We start from the raw sequence: 17,395 nt of genomic DNA on the forward strand, positions 1-17,395 counted from the left end.
GGCAACAGGTAGATAATTCAGATGATTACAACCCCTGGCAAAAATTATGGAATCACCGGCCTCGGAGGATGTTCATTCAGTTGTTTAATTTTGTAGAAAAAAAGCAGATCACAGACATGACACAAAACTAAAGTCATTTCAAATGGTAACTTTCTGGCTTTAAGAAACACTATAAAAAAATCAGGAAAAATAATTGTGGCAGTCAGTAACGGTTACTTTTTTAGACGAAGCAGAGGGAAAAAATTATGGAATCACTCAATTCAGAGGAAAAAATTATGGAATCATGAAAAACAAAAGAACGCTCCAACACATCACTAGTATTTTGTTGCACCACCTCTGGCTTTTATAACAGCTTGCAGTCTCTGAGGCATGGACTTAATGAGTAACAGTAACAGTACTCTTCATCAATCTGGCTCCAACTTTCTCTGATTGCTGTTGCCAGATCAGCTTTGCAGGTTGGAACCTTGTCATGGACCATTTTCTTAAACTTCCGCCAAAGATTTTCAATTGGATTAAGATCCGGACTATTTGCAGGCCATGACATTGACCCTATGTGTCTTTTTGCAAGGAATGTTTTCACAATTTTTGTTCTATGGCAAGATGCATTATCATCTTGAAAAATGACTCCATCATCCCCAAACATCCTTTCAATTGATGGGATAAGAAAAGTGTCCAAAATATCAACGTAAACTTGTGCATTTATTGATGATGTAATGACAGCCATCTCTCCAGTGCCTTTACCTGACATGCAGCCCCATATCATCAGTGACTGTTGAAATTTACACGTTCTCTTCAGGCAGTCATCTTTATAAGTCTCATTGGAACGGCACCAAACAAAAGTTCCAGCATCATCACCTTGCCCAATGCAGATTTGAGATTCATCACTGAATATGACTTTCATCCAGTCATCCACAGTCCACGATTGCTTTTCCTTAGCCCATTGCAACCTTGTTTTTTTCTGTTTAGGTGTTAATGATGGTTTTCGTTTAGCTTTTCTATACATGTAAATCCCATTTCCTTTAGGCGGTTTCTTACAGTTCGGTCACAGACGTTGACTCCAGTTTCCTCCCATTCGTTCCTCATTTGTTTTGTTGTGCATTTTCAATTTTTGAGACATATTGCTTTAAGTTTTCTGTCTTGACACTTTGATGTCTTCCTTGGTCTACCAGTATGTTTGCCTTTAACAACCTTCCCATGTTGTTTGTATTTGGTCCAGAGTTTAGACACAGCTGACTGTGAACAACCAACATCTTTTGCAACATTGCGTGATGATTTACCCTCTTTTAAGAGTTTGATAATCCTCTCCTTTGTTTCAAATGACATCTCTCGTGTTGGAGCCATGATTCATATCAGTCCACTTGGTGCAACAGCTCTCCAAGGTGTGATCACTCCTTTTTAGATGCAGACTAATGAGCAGATCTGATTTGATGCAGGTGTTAGTTTTGGGGATGAAAATTTACAGGGTGATTCCATAATTTATTCCTCAGAATTGAGTGAGTCCATATTTTTTTCCCTCTGCTTCATCTAAAAAAGTAACTGTTACTGACTGCCACAATTATTTTTCTTGATTTCTTATAGTGTTTCTTAAAGCCAGAAAGTTGCCATTTGAAATGACTTTAGTTTTGTGTCATGTCTGTGATCTGCTTTTTTCTACAAAATTAAACAACTGAATGAACATCCTCCGAGGCCGGTGATTCCATAATTTTTGCCAGGGGTTATATATAAAGAGCTGTTCTGGAAGGCAGAATTCACTATGTGGATCAGCTGCAGCTGGTGTAAATAAAAGCACATGGGGAGTCAATGCGCGCGATCACACGGACTGATCAATTTACTGCTCTGATATATTCAATCATCTTTACACTTATATTTATTCCCTGTTTCGACAGTTATCTCTTATAAATATCTCTCTCTCTCTCTCTCTCTCTCTCTCTCTCTCTCTCTCTCTCTCTCTCTCTCTCTCTCTCTCTCTCTCTCTCTCTCTCTATATATATATATATATAGCTTAGTAACGTGATACAGCAGTGACCACGCCATACCAGAGTCTTTTTTTTATTGGAGCAAGACGGAGCGTGCAGCGTATTGACAGACAGTGAGGATTCTGATGATGGAGATGATCCCTCTTTTTTTCTGAACAAGGAACCAGAGCAGGTGGGTCCACTGACATGCACACAGATCTCCACAGCTTCTGTATGCAGTTTCTCCAGGACTCAGGCGCTATGAGCTCCGTCCCGGTGCCAAGTCCTGGAACTCAGAGATGCAGGCACACACTGCTCCAGCTGTGGCTCCAGGCATGTTTCAAAAGCGTCGAGATCGTTAGCTTCGGTTTTGCTAAGTTCCTCTTTTGTCCCTTTTGCGCTCTTGCTTCGCAGGCTATTCGGTGATAAAGCTCTTTCGTCCACCTATTCTCAACGAATTGTAACTTTTTTGCTTTTTCCCTTCATTCAGGAATCGTCGTGTGCCGTGTGACTGGGCCATAAGCCACCGTGCTGCCCCAATCATTCTTAAAATATCAGGTTTCTACTTCTGTGTTTCTCCTACATTAGGCTTTCCAGTACGGTTTGCATCAGTGCCCCTGGTGGTGGCATGGTGACTACAAAGGCAAGTAGTGTGTCACATCAGTCAAGATAGTGCAGACATGCAGTAGAACATAAGTAAAACCAGGCTTCTAACAACAGCAAAGCTTCAGCTGATTCATAACATCGTCTCAGACTCACCCAGGTGTACAGGGTGACCTCTGTAATATGTATTTCAAGTTTAACAATCGCATTATTTTAAGTACATTGAATTTGAAATTGTGAGTAGAATTAAATATCAAATTTTGAGTTCATCAAGCCCAACAAATGTACAGTTGGGGGATAAATGCCCCAGAATGCTTATACAATGTCCTTTCAACAAGAAATGCAAAAATACCTAAAGAATTAAAGACTAAACACAAATTAAACAATGAACATGTGACAGAACAAAAACAAGAAAAAAACAGAAAAACTGTATATTTAAGTTGACCCATTTTAATGTACATAACTTGAGTAGACTGAAATGGTCATGTTTCTGTTGTGAAAGTGTAGTGACACGGACCCACAACAGGGGGCGTTAATGAACGGACAATGGATAAGCCAAAAAGTAACAATTTAATGTTGTGAATCGCACAATGAAATACAGACAATAACAGAGGATGAGGATGGTCAATCATACACAAGGTGATGTGTGGGCAGGCTCGAAGATAGAAGACGTCTGGCCAGAGAAGAGCCGGATCCCACACAGTTTCCACCGCCAACGGATCTGAAGAACACTGGAGCCGTCAAGCCCTGCGTCCCAGGTGGCCACCGTCTTCAGCAGTCAGACCCGGTACTGCTGGCAGAAACAGAAACAGTTAATGGTGGGTGTGTGAATACACACCCAGCAACCTTTCCGTGCTTAATTCCTCCAGGAGGGAAAACCTCCATCTCCAGATACAGAATCACTCGTGCAGCTCCTGTCAGTCACTTCCCTGAAAGGAGTGAGAGGCGAAGACGTCGCGCTCACACTATCCGCCAATCCAGCTTCAGACTGTATCCACAGGAAAACGGCTGCACATAGAACAATATTTAGTCTCAGTAATTACCGCAGAGAAAGTTACCTGAGTGGTAGCTGATTTCTCGGCGGGGAGGTGGAGTTGCAGTCCGGCTTTTATGGATGATGTGGTTGATGAGTGACAGCTGGGGTTGATGATGAGTGACAGCTGTCACTCCCAGTGGTTCCGACGCCCTCTCGTGCTTGAAGCCCGCACTTCAAGCAGGGCGCCATCTGGTGGTGGTGGGCCAGCAGTACCTCCTCTTCAGCAGCCCACACAACAGTTTCCTTAAATTTAAAGCTTGCCAGTTTGTATGGGACAACCTTTTCCTCTATTACACTTGATTAATTATTTGTAGAAGCCAGAGGCTGTAAAATATCTCAGACATTAGACATTTATTACAAATGCTATCAAGACAATCATAAATTTATGCATTGCAAGTATTTTTCTGCATTATAAATCATATGGGAAAACCTATTTGAAAATTCTCTCAAGGCCTCTTTGGGGGTTAGGAACCTGTTTAGCTCTTCTGTTAACATGCTTAAATTTATTTATTTATTTATTTATTTTTTTATCTTACCGTCTGTGTTTTGACTTCTTATCTCCACCAAGAAGGGTTTATGATCAAGCATCTCTCTGCTAGTTTTCTGGTTCTCTGTTAACATGGTGCAATGATCATTCTTGTCAAAAGGAAGAAAGAATTATAATTTTGCAATGATCAGGATCCTATTTTTTGACATCTCAAAAACTAATACAGTGATCCAGTGATAAAAGCTCATACATCGGCCATGACAGAAGTCAATAAGTGAAATTTGTAGCAGATAAGAATTGCTTAAAGAGCAGGGGGTCTTTTCAGCTTTAGTCATATTAAAACATTGCTTGTGATCAAGCCTCTGCAGTACTTACCTTTGATAATTGTGCACTACAGTTATTATAGCAGTCTTGAATTTTACGATATTACTGGCAATATTGTATTTTTATAGGTACTGTTTACCCTGTACAATAACCAAGGTTGAAGAAAGTAAGTAACTATTTTACCCTGACACAGGGTTGATAGAAACATATACAGCTGTGCTCAAAGGTTTACGTACCCAGGGAGAAATTTGTATTTTTTTATTTGGCCATTTTTCAGAGAATATGAATGATAACACAAAAACTTTTTTCACTCATGGCTAGTGGTTGGGTGAAGCCATTTATTGTCAGACAACTGTGTTTCCTCTTTTTAAATCATAGTGACAACAGAAACTACCCAAATAACCCTGATTAAAAGTTTACATACCCCCATTCTTAATACTGTGTATTGCCCCCTTTAACAGCTTGGAGTCTTTTGTGGTAGTTGTGGACGAGGCTCTGTGATGGTAAAGCTGCCACTGAATATGTCTTGGACTTTACATCAATTACGAAGAAATACACAGTATTTTACTCTATGGTAAATCTGCATATAGTAGACAGTTCTCAAAAACTGAGTGACTGTGCAAGAAGGAAATGAGTGAGGAAAGCGACCAAGACACCTAGACAACCCAGAAGAAGTTATAAGCTTATGTGGCTGTGATTTTCTATTATTATGTATTATTTCATGTTCTAAACTCCAATCTGTCTTATGACCATAATGAATTTCAATTAATATCTCACTGAATCACAAAAGTGAGAATGTGAATCCCACAGTGACATCCCACTCATAATTGGCACCAACACTCTTGACCCCTTGCACTATGAATTCTTGCCTCATTGTTAGTTCATTCCATGTGGCTATCAACAGGTCCTGAAAACAGCACCACCCAGGAAAACAGATAAACCCGAGGAAGATATAGAGGAGATAAAGACCTCATTAAACCGTATATCAAAAGACATGTCTAATTTAGACAAGCTGATGGTGGAGATTAAAGAACTCCAAAATCTGGTTAAAGAGAATCAAATCAAATCAAATCAATTTTATTTATATAGCGCCAAATCACAACAAACAGTTGCCCCAAGGCGCTTTATATTGTAAGGCAAAGCCGTACAATAATTACGACCCCCTGTGAACAAGCACTTGGCAACAGTGGGAAGGAAAAACTCCCTTTTAACAGGAAGAAACCTCCAACAGAACCAGGCTCAGAGAGGGGCAGTCTTCTGCTGGGACTGGTTGGGGCTGAGGGAGAGAACCAGGAAAAAGACATGCTGTGGAAGAGAGCAGAGATCAATCACTAATGATTAAATGCAGAGTGGTGCATACAGAGCAAAAAGAGAAAGAAACACTCAGTGCATCATGGGAACCCCCCAGCAGTCTAAGTCTATAGCAGCATAACTAAGGGATGGTTCAGGGTCACCTGATCCAGCCCTAACTATAAGCTTTAGCAAAAAGGAAAGAAAGGTGTCTGTCTCCCTGATCCGAATTGGGAGCTGGTTCCAGAGGAGAGGAGCCTGAAAGCTGAAGGCTCTGCCTCCCATTCTACTCTTACAAACCCTAGGAACTACAAGTAAGCCTGCAGTCTGAGAGCGAAGCGCTCTATTGGGGTGATATGGTACTATGAGGTCCCTAAGATAAGATGGGACCTGATTATTCAAAACCTTATAAGTAAGAAGAAGAATTTTAAATTCTATTCTGGAATTAACAGGAAGCCAATGAAGAGAGGCCAATATGCGTGAAATATGCTCTCTCCTTCTAGTCCCTGTCAGTACTCTAGCTGCAGCATTTTGAATTAACTGAAGGCTTTTCAGGGAACTTTTAGGACAACCTGATAATAATGAATTACAATAGTCCAGCCTAGAGGAAATAAATGCATGAATTAGTTTTTCAACATCACTCTGAGACAAGACCTTTCTAATTTTAGAGATATTGCGCAAATGCAAAAAAGCAGTCCTACATATTTGTTTAATATGCACATTGAATGACATATCCTGATCAAAAATGACTCCAAGATTTCTCACAGTATTACTAGAGGTCAGGGTAATGCCATCCAGAGTAAAGATCTGGTTAGACACCATGTTTCTAAGATTTGTGGGGCCAAGTACAATAACTTCAGTTTTATCTGAGTTTAAAGCAGGAAATTAGAGTTCATCCATGTCTTTATGTCTGTAAGACATTCCTGCAGTTTAGCTAATTGGAGTGTGTCCTCTGGCTTCATGGATAGATAAAGCTGAGTATCATCTGCGTAACAATGAAAATTTAAGCAATGCTGTCTAATAATACTGCCTAAGGGAAGCATGTATAAAGTGAATAAAATTGGTCCTAGCACAGAACCTTGTGGAACTCCATAATTAACCTTAGTCCGTGAAGAAGATTCCCCATTTACATGAACAAATTGTAATCTATTAGATAAATATGATTCAAACCACTGCAGCGCAGTGCCTTTAATACCTATGGCATGCTCTAATCTCTGTAATAAAATTTTATTGTCAACAGTATCAAAAGCAGCACTGAGGTCTAACAGAACAAGCACAGAGATGAGTCCACTGTCTGAGGCCATAAGAAGATCATTTGTAACCTTCACTAATGCTGTTTCTGTACTATGATGAATTCTAAACCCTGACTGAAACTCTTCAAATAGACCATTCCTCTGCAGATGATCAGTTAGCTGTTTTACAACTACCCTTTCAAGAATTTTTGAGAGAAAAGGAAGGTTGGAGATTGGCCTATAATTAGCTTAGATAGCTGGGTCAAGTGATGGCTTTTTAAGTAATGGTTTAATTACTGCCACCTTAAAAGCCTGTGGTACATAGCCAACTAATAAAGACAGATTGATCATATTTAAGATCGAAGCATTAATTAATGGTAGGGCTTCCTTGAGCAGCCTGGTAGGAATGGGGTCTAATAGACATGTTGATGGTTTGGAGGAAGTAACTAATGAAAATAACTCAAACAGAACAATCGGAGAGAAAGAGTCTAACCAAATACCAGCATCACTGAAAGCAGCCAAAGAGAACGATATGTCTTTGGGATGGTTATGAGTAATTTTTTCTCTAATAGTTAACAGCATCCAAAGTTGTTCTCAATGAGGATATAAAACTATTGAGAAGGACAAGATCATTAAGAAACTTGAGCAACGTGTAGATGAACTTGAACAATTCACTAGAAAAGATGATGTTATAATATCTGGACTAGAAACAAAACATTGGACATATGCAAGGGTGGTGGATTCTTTTGGAGCTAGTGGGGAGGATGCACCACCTGAAGAACGACAATTACTGGAACAACACGTTACAAACTTTTTATATCAAAAAGGTGTTGTCATCCATCAAGACACGATATCAGACTGTTATACTATTCCAACTAAAGATAGAAAAAATAAACTATCTAACATTGTTATACGATTTACAAGCAGAAAATATAAAAATTAGTTATTAAGACAGGCAAAGAATTTGAAAGGAACGAGTGTCTATATAAATGAGCATCTAACGAAAAAAATGCAGATATTGCTAGGGAAGCAAGACTACTAAGAAAACAGAAACACATTGTTGCTACATGGGTCTAGAATTGTAGGTTGTGGATTAGAGTAAAAGAAGGAACAAACGGTATACAAATAAAAAACATGGAGGACCTTATGAAATACAGACCTGAATAGACAATCAAATATGACGTCTATTGGTAATTGGACCAACAAAAAATCAGATCAAACATGGAAACAGATGATAAAATATATGACATAGACACTAATATTGATGAAAGTATATTTGACTTAAAAACGATTGGTTGTGAGTATTATACGGTAGAACAGCTGAATAGTGAAAAAATTGCAGAAGATACCCTGTCACTCGTACATATAAACAGCCGAAGCTTGTATTGTAAAATGTTACAAATAAAAGATTATTTAAATCAGTTTAAAAATAGATTTAGTATTGTTGCAATCACTGAATCTTGGCTTAAAGATGATCTCATGGATGAAGTTCAAATGGAGGGATATGAGCTGTATTTTGTAAACAGAAGATATAAAAAAGGCGGTGGTATTGCTCTGTATATAAAAACAGATCTGATGTGTACAATTGTTGAAGAAATGACAATTATGAATGATGTCATAGAAATTGTAACAGTGGAACTTGTACATGAAACATCTAAGAATATTCTAATCAGTTGTGTATACAGAGCACCAGATTCTTGTGTTGTGAAATTTACAGATAAAATAATAGAATTATTCCATCAAATTAAAAACAAAATGCTTTTTAAGTGTGGGGACTTTAACATTAACATAGAAAGCACCAGTTGCCAAAGATTTAGTGATTTTGTGAACTCAATGTATAGTTTGGGGTTATTCCCCTTGATAACAAAACCAACCAGAATTACATCGCAAAGTGCAACGGTAATCGACAATATATTTACAAACAGAACAGATGAAATTATCAAAAATGGGATCTTCATGACAGATATTAGTGATCATTTACCAATTTTTTCAATATTTAAATATAAAAATAGGTACAACAAAAACTGTTATAAACTTAAAAGAGATAAGTCAGTAAAAGCCTTAGAGGCATTAAAGTATGACCTTAAAAATCAAAATTGGGAAGAAGTTTATGTCAGTGATGTTAATGTAGCATATAACTCATTTATGAAAATATTGATGAAATCATACAATAAAAATTGTAAATTAATAGAAATTAGTAAGAAAAGAGTAAATAAACCATGGCTGACAAAAGGAATAAAAAATGCTTGTGCAAAGAAAAACTATTTATACAGGTGCTTTTTAAAATTGCAAACAAAGGAATCAGAACATAAATACAAAAAATATAAAAATAAACTATTAACAATAATTAGGAAACTAAAAAAAAGATTATTACAGTGAACAATTAAGTAAGAGTAAAGATAATATGAGGGTAACATGGGGAATTATAAAAAGTGTGATTGAGAGTGATGGAGCGAAAGCAACTTTTCCAAATTACTTTGTTAAGGAAAATAAAGATATATATGACCTAAAAGAAGTTGCAAATGGGTTTAATGATTATTTTTCAAATGTAGGATCAAGTCTGGTGAGAAATAAACCAATAATTGAAGATAAATTACATACACTGGTAAATACGGTCAATAGTATTTTCCTGGACAATGTGGAAAAAGATGAAATAAGAAATATTGTAAAAAACTGTGTAAGCAAAAGATCAACTGACCATGAAGATTTAGACATGATGACTGTAAAAAGTATAATAGAAATTGTTATTGAACCATTTACTTATATTTGTAATCTGTCTCTGTCAACTGGGATTTTTCCAGATGAAATGAAAATTGCTAAGGTAGTCCCATTATATAAAAAAGGAGACAAACATATTTTTTCTAATTACAGGCCAGTATCATTGCTTCCACAGTTTTCTAAAATTATGGAAAAAGTTTTTGTGACAAGATTGGATAAATTTATTGAAAAACATCATATTTTAAATAATGCTCAGTATGGATTTAGAACAAAACATTTGACAGCTATGGCAATTATGGAACTAACAGAGAAAATATCAACAACAATAGATAATAAGGATTATTTTGTAATTATTTTTATCAGCCTGAAAAAGACTTTTGATGTTATAGACCACTCAAGATTGCTTCACAAGTTACAACAATATGGAATAAGAGGTGTTGCACATCAGTGGGTAAAAAGCTACTTAGAAAATAGAAAACAGTTTGTTCAGATAAATAATACCAAATCAGAATTGTGTAACATTATTTATGGAGTACCACAAGGATCAGTACTTGGACCCAAAATGTTTATTTTGTATATCAATGATTTTGTGAATGTATCCAATGTGCTTGGCAGCATTTTATTTGCTGATGATACAACGCTGTTTTACTCTGGATCAGATATACAGGAAGTAGCACAAGTGATAAATATAGAGTTGGAAGAAGTTAAACATTGATTTGATATAAACAGATTGTCACTAAATATTAATAAGACAAATTGTATATTGTTTAATGATAGATCGAAAAAAAATAATGTGTCATTACAAATAGATGGAATGGATATACAAAGGGTAAAAGAAACTAAATTTTTAGGAGTCATGATTGATGAAGATCTTACATGGAAGTCACACATAAATTACATAAAAGGAAAAACAGCGAAAGCCATTGCTGTTTTGCATAAAGTAAAATATTCATTAAATAGTTATGGTTTATTAACATTGTACAATTCATTGATTGTCCCATACTCAACTTATTGTGTAGAAATCTGGGGATCAACATATACAACCTATATACAACCTTTATTTATTTTGCAGAAAAGAGCTTTAAAAGTGATTAGTAACAGTGGTTTTAGAGATCCATCTAATCCATTGTTTATTAAATATAGGGTACTTAAATTTCAGGATTTATGAGGTCTGTGATTAAACTAACGTACCATTTACTGCAATACTCCTTTCCTTTACTTTGGTTCTAAATCTTGTTTTTTTTAAAGACTTCTATTCCTTTCAATTTATAACTACTACTTTTTATAACTACTCTTTTTTCAAACATATTTTGAATGTTTGTTGGTAAAGTATTTTTATCAACGTGGTACATTGTTTGTAATATTTTCAAATTGGCTACGAGGTCTGTGATAAAACTAACGTACCTTTTTATTTTTTTCTAAAACTATATGGATTTGAATCACGTGCGATTACATCAGACAACCTTGAACCCTCGTGCGCATGCGTGAATTTTTTCAAGCCCGTCGGTTACGTCATTCGCCTCTGGGCTGGCTTTGAGTGAGGAGTGGTCCTCCCCTCCCGTCGGAATCTCTTTGTCTGAGAACTTCCTGAGAGACTGACGCTTTGCTTGATCAAAATTTTTTTCAAAGACTGTGAAGCACATCGAAGTGGACATCATTCGAGAAATTCAGCTGGTTTTCTGTGAAAATTTTAATGGCTGATGAGAGATTATGGACTGTTGCTGTCGCTTTAAGGACTGCCCACGGAGCGGGACGTCGCAACGCGCCCTGAGCCGCCGCTGTCTGCCTGTTTCGAGCTGAAAGCTTCCAAATTTAAGCCTCTGTTGACCCAGGACGTCGTGAGAGAACAGAGAACTTTCAGAAGAGGTCGGGATCAGCAGTTTATCCGGACATTCCACTGTTAAAGGAGATTTTATTAATGAAAGACGTGCGGACGGGTCCGCGCGTCGGGACGCAGCCGGCGCGGTGCGGCGGCACAGGAAAAACATCTCCGTGTTGATAACCATTTGTAAAAACCAGGCGGCTTTTGATGGCTTTCAGTTGAGTGAGTATCTGAGAAATTGTTTAACAGCTGGACATGTTCCAACTTGTCCTTAAGGCTTCCAACGGAGGTGTTTTCCTGTGGCGGCGCGCGGCGCTGGCTGCGTCCCGACGCGCGGACCCGCCCGCACTTTCTTTCATTACAAAATCTCCTTTAACACTGGAATGTCCGGATAAACTGCTGATCCCGACCTCTTCTGAAAGTTCTCTGTTCAGTCACAATGTCCTGGGTCAACAGAGGCTTAAATTTGGAAGCTTTCAGCTCGAAACAGGCAGAAAGCGGCGGCTCAGGGCGCGTCGCGACGTCCCGCTCCGTGGGCAGTCCTTAAAGCAACAGCAACATTCCATAATCTCTCATCAGCCATTAAAATTTTCACTGAAAACCAGCTGAATTTCTCGAATGGTGTCCACTTCGATGTGCCTCACAGTCTTTGAAAAAATTTTGATCAAGCAAAGCGCCAGTCTCTCAGGAAGTTCTCAGACAAAGAGATTCCGACGGGAGGGGTGGACCACTCCTCACTCAAAGCCAGCCCACAGGCAAATTACGTAACCGACAGGCCTGAAAAAACTCACGCATGCGCTCGAGGGTTCAAGGTTGTCTGATGTAATCGCACGTGATTCAAATCCATATAGTTTTAGAAAAAAATAAAAAGGTACGTTAGTTTTATCACAGACCTCGTAGTCAATTTGAAAATATTACAAACAATGTACCACGTTAATAAAAATACTTTACCAACAAACATTCAAAATATGTTTGAAAAAAGAGTAGTTATAAAAAGTAGTAGTTATAAATTGAAAGGAATAGAAGTCTTTAAAAAAAACAAGATTTAGAACCAAAGTAAAGGAAAGGAGTATTGCAGTAAATGGTGTCAAATTATGGAACAATCTTAATAAAGAAATTAAAGAATTAAGGTTGCTTAAATTATTTAAAAAACGTATTAAATTAGATGTATTAAGTAAGTATGAAACTATGAAATGAGTCAGTGGGCTGCAAGAAAGTAAAAAAAAAAAAGGTAATCTGTTAATAATGTTTGGCGTGTCTTAAGTTTAAAATGTAACCTGTCAGAGATGTAATCTATTAATTAATGGTCATAATTATGAAATGGGTCAGTGGTATGTGACAAGTTAAAGAAATGCAATCTGTTAAATAATGTTGACTATGATGCTGGATATTGAAAGATTGTATTGTTAAAAGGGGCAGAAATCATAAGACTTGTTCTTCTTTTCATTCTTGTGTTGTGGTGCTTTGTTTCTGCTTTTCTGTTTTTCTTTTAAATGAATGAAATAAATATTAAAGAAAGAAAGAAAAACACTTGAAGTCAGAAAAAAACAAACTAGAAATGACAAAACGGGGTTGGAGCCGCTGCTCCTCCACGTCGAAAGGAGTCAGTTGAGGTGGCTCGGGCATCTTTTCCGGATGCCCCCTGGGCGCCTCGCTGGAGAGGTGTTCCGGGCACGTCCCATTGGGAGGAGGCCCAGGACACGCTGGAGGGACTACATCTCCCGGCTGGCTTGGGAACGCTTTGGGGTTCCCCCGGAGGAGCTGGGGGAGGTGTGTGTGGATCGGGAGGTCTGGGCGGCTTTGCTTGAGCTGCTGCCCCTACGACCTGACTCCGGATAAAGTGGAAGAAAATGGATGGATGGATGGATGGATGGATGGATGGGTTGGTGAAACTCAAGGGTCACCATAAAGTCAAAAAAGTAAGTGGAACGTTGGTGTGATACTGCTGTCACACTGGAGTACTCAATAACGGGATGGGAAAACAAATGGCCTCCTCCAGGAAAAGGAGTCTTGATCCAAATCCTTGGGTCAACACTGAATCAGGTTCATGGGTGGCTCACCATTTCCCATTCTCAGGGAGAACGTTTATCTCAATGTTTTCCAGGATCTAAAAAAAAAAAAAACCTAACCTGTATAGAAACAAGTGTATTACAATAGGGCAGCGCAGTCTCATTTGAACCCTGTGTGATATCGCAGGATTTGACCACTTATAGGGACAGCCCCTTCCGTTGTGTAATTATATAGACATCATAACTTCACACGGAAAAATGGTGTACTGTTTTGTTTTCGGTTGCAATTGTCATGGTCAGCCCAGGCTCAGGGTTTAGGTATTAGTTTATGGATTTATTTCCCATATCATCATACTTTGTCTTTTAAGTCTCTGTTCGGTTTTGTTTATTGCCTTTCTTTGTGTATACTGTAGTAACCGGTTCATGCCTTGTTTATCATTTAGTTTTACAGTCATTCATCTATTCATGATCTTCTGTAGTAGTTATGTATCTGTTTTTTCTTTATTTATCATCAGTGTCTTATTGTCAGGTTGTGTTCTGTTAGTCTTGCATTTTATTTTCTATTGTTTATTGTGTGTCAGTTATTCATTGCTTCATTATGTAGTCATCGGTTTTATTTTCTGCTCAGCATTTATTCTCTGTTTAACCAATAGTTTGTTTTGCCACTTTTATTGCATTCACTTTTCTGTATCAGATCTGCTCTAGTTTTATTAGTTTTCTGGGTTTCCACTTTTTGACTTGCCACCTTAGTTCTTAGTTTTGCCCTTTTTGTTTTGTTCATGTTTATTATGAATTGTCAAGCACGTCACGTTTTGCACCATTGGTTTTCCTGCCACTTAGTTATCCTGCCCCAGTTCACTTTGCTTTTGCCTCACTGCACCCTCTTGCACTTGCCTGTCTTCCCCAGTCACGCCTCCTTCCAGCACCTTCTGCACACGTTCCTCATTTCTCACCCTGATTATTCCACTAGTATTTATGCCCTCACAGTCCCTCGCCAGATTGTTGTATTTTTACACTTTCCAGCCTCACGTCTCAGCCCTGTTCTGCCTTGTATTTTTGACCTTGCTGTTGTTAACCAACTGCCACCTCGCCTAATCTCTGAACCTTGCTCATTTTTTGACTTTGCGTCTGTCTCTGCCTATTGTGCTTCTTGTCGCCACAGTGTTTGAACTTTGTTCGTTTTTTGAGCTCGCCTAAGCCTGCTACCTGCCTGTTACCTCTGCTACGCTGACTGCCTCCCTGTGTACCGAACCTTCTGCAAATTATCCAGATAAAGCCTTTTTACTCAAACCCTCATGTCCGAGAGTCTGCATTTGCATCCTACCACTTTTGGTGTCAAGCCACCTCACATCATGACAGTAATCACCGAAGCATTCGTGAAAAGTGTTTGTTTTTTCAGTTCCCAGTGGTGAAGGGAAGACGAGGCAAATGGAAGATTTTGTGTCATAAGTGTTTGCCTACACAGCTAACCAGAGTAGCTGCTGGCTGGCTCCTGGCTGGCTCACCAATTTTGCAACCTGTAATCAGTGAGTGGTTACAGCTTTTAATAGGTATAGACCAGTGTCTATGTGATTTGGAAGGAAACATATGACACCATAAGCTACTGGAGCCACACTGGATGTTTAACAAAATAGTATATTTACAAATTATTTACAACAAATAAAATAAATAACATAAAGTGTCCTTGTCAAAATGACAGTTATCCATTTGTTTCCACTTTCTTTTCTTATAAACAGTTCAATTTAAATAATCTCTTTGTGATGATCAATAAAGTCTCAGTCTTTAGTCCTTTTATTCAGTTAGTCAAATAAAATAAGTGTACTTATAAAGTCAAAAAAGTAAGTGGAACAGTGGTATGATACTCCTACCACACTAGAGTACCTTATAATGGGATGGTAAGATGAACAGCCTCCTCCAGGAAAGGGAATCTTGATCCAAATCTTTGGGTCAACGGTGAATCGGGTTCATGCGTGGCTCGCCCTCTCTGTCAGGGAGAATTTCGATCTCAACTTTTTCCAGGATCTAAAAAAAAGCCCTACTCTGTAATAGGCTGGGTTTTCCCCATAATAAGCAGGTTTATTACTAGCATTTCACATTCTCAACTCATCTGTCTTATGACCATAATGAATTTCAATTAATAGCTCACTGAATCACAAAAGTGATAATATTATTAAGTGATAATATAGTTTTGTTGTTGTTGTTGTTTCATTTTCAGTCTCCCCTTAGTGGAATATTTCATCCCAGTTTTTCTGTGATTATTTTAGCATTCGGTATTTTCAATGAAATTGAAAAATAAAATATCACATAAAACAACATGTCACTAATACATCCTGCACATCCATTATACCATGTAGTCCTCTCAATCATAACAATTTACCATAACATTCATACAATAGTACTGTAGTACATACAACAGAACACAAATAAAAGAAATACCAAACATCCTAATAACTTACAGCAGTAATGATGATAATGTGTTACAGTGGAAACACACTCCTGTGTAGTGTCAATATTGGGCACCGTAGTCTCATTTGAGGGTGGGCGATATAGGAGTTAAGTGAAAGAGCATATGAGGCTTCCAGGGACAGCCCTATTATCATTATTCACATTAAATGTTGCTAAAACGTACCTACACAACCTCTCCCATTTGCCTTGTCTTCCCTTGTCTGCTGGGAACAAAAAAAAAAACTGTATTTTTCGTGACTGCTTTGGTGATTGCAGCCAAAACAAAACCGTACACCATCTTTCAGTGTGAAGTGATGCTGTGTTTGTGTTGCACACCTGGAAGTGGTCAAATCCCATGATATCAAGCAGGGTTCCAAATGAGACTGCACTGCCCCATTACCTAATGTGATTAGCATTAGCATAGCTTAAGCTCGATAACTCACCAAGACTTCGGTTATCACACTGACCTCTTAGCCACTCTGTCATCCATGACCATACCACTCTCCTGCGAGTATCTCTATAATAACGATAATGTATTACCATGAAAACAGACTCTTGCGCAGTGCCGACGTTAGCTTTACAGTTAGCATTAGCATAAGTCTGATGACTCGCCGAGACATCTATTATCACACCAAACTCTAGCCACCTGGTCCTTCACGACTGTTGCGCATATCTCTGAGCTCTTCGTTTAGTATTCGCTTTGCAGTCTGTCTCTGGAGAACTTTTATTTCACAACTATTCTCTGCTTTGGGGCCATGATAGTTCTTTCCACTTCACTTTTATAATAAAGAGGAAGGACTTCCCCTGACCTCCGGCCAATGGAAAGCACACATCTGTCTATCTGACGACTGTCAGCCAATCTGGGTGGAGTACTGCGAGTGGGCTGACTGTGATTGACATCTTCTTTAACCAATGAGGTAAAGTAAAACAACTAAGTTAGTTGGGTGATTATGATTGACACCTTACATAACCAATGGGATCAGACTTCCATAACTCACCTACAACTGAGGAATATAAAATTAATACCACAGAAATAAATCAATATTTAGGAACCCAATTCATTATTGGGTTACAAGAGCTTTTCTTCTACTTGCAAGCATTGCAAAGAAGAAGTTAGATTATTGGTTCACTCTTTTTAAGCGCAATGGGTGGCTTATGCTGTGATTTAGCACTATATAAATAAATTGAAATTGAACTGGTTGAAGCTTCACCTCTCCTGGCTCCACAGGTAGAGCTGTTTCTGCTGTGGTTCACGTCTATTTTATGAGTCAATAACACTGAATTACTGAAAAATGTTTCATAAATTTAAATTTGCTGTATTTTAATGATCAAAATGTAATCATGTACACAGAGCAGACATGCAGCCTGATCCTGTCAGATCTTAGAAACTATGGAGTAGGTCCTGGTTAGTATGAGGGGATGTCAAAAAGTTTTGAGCCTTGCACATTTTTCCAAGTCACATATTACAATGCAT

Source organism: Thalassophryne amazonica, chromosome 5 (genome assembly GCF_902500255.1).
Source record: "Thalassophryne amazonica chromosome 5, fThaAma1.1, whole genome shotgun sequence".
Classification (NCBI taxonomy): domain Eukaryota; kingdom Metazoa; phylum Chordata; class Actinopteri; order Batrachoidiformes; family Batrachoididae; genus Thalassophryne; species Thalassophryne amazonica.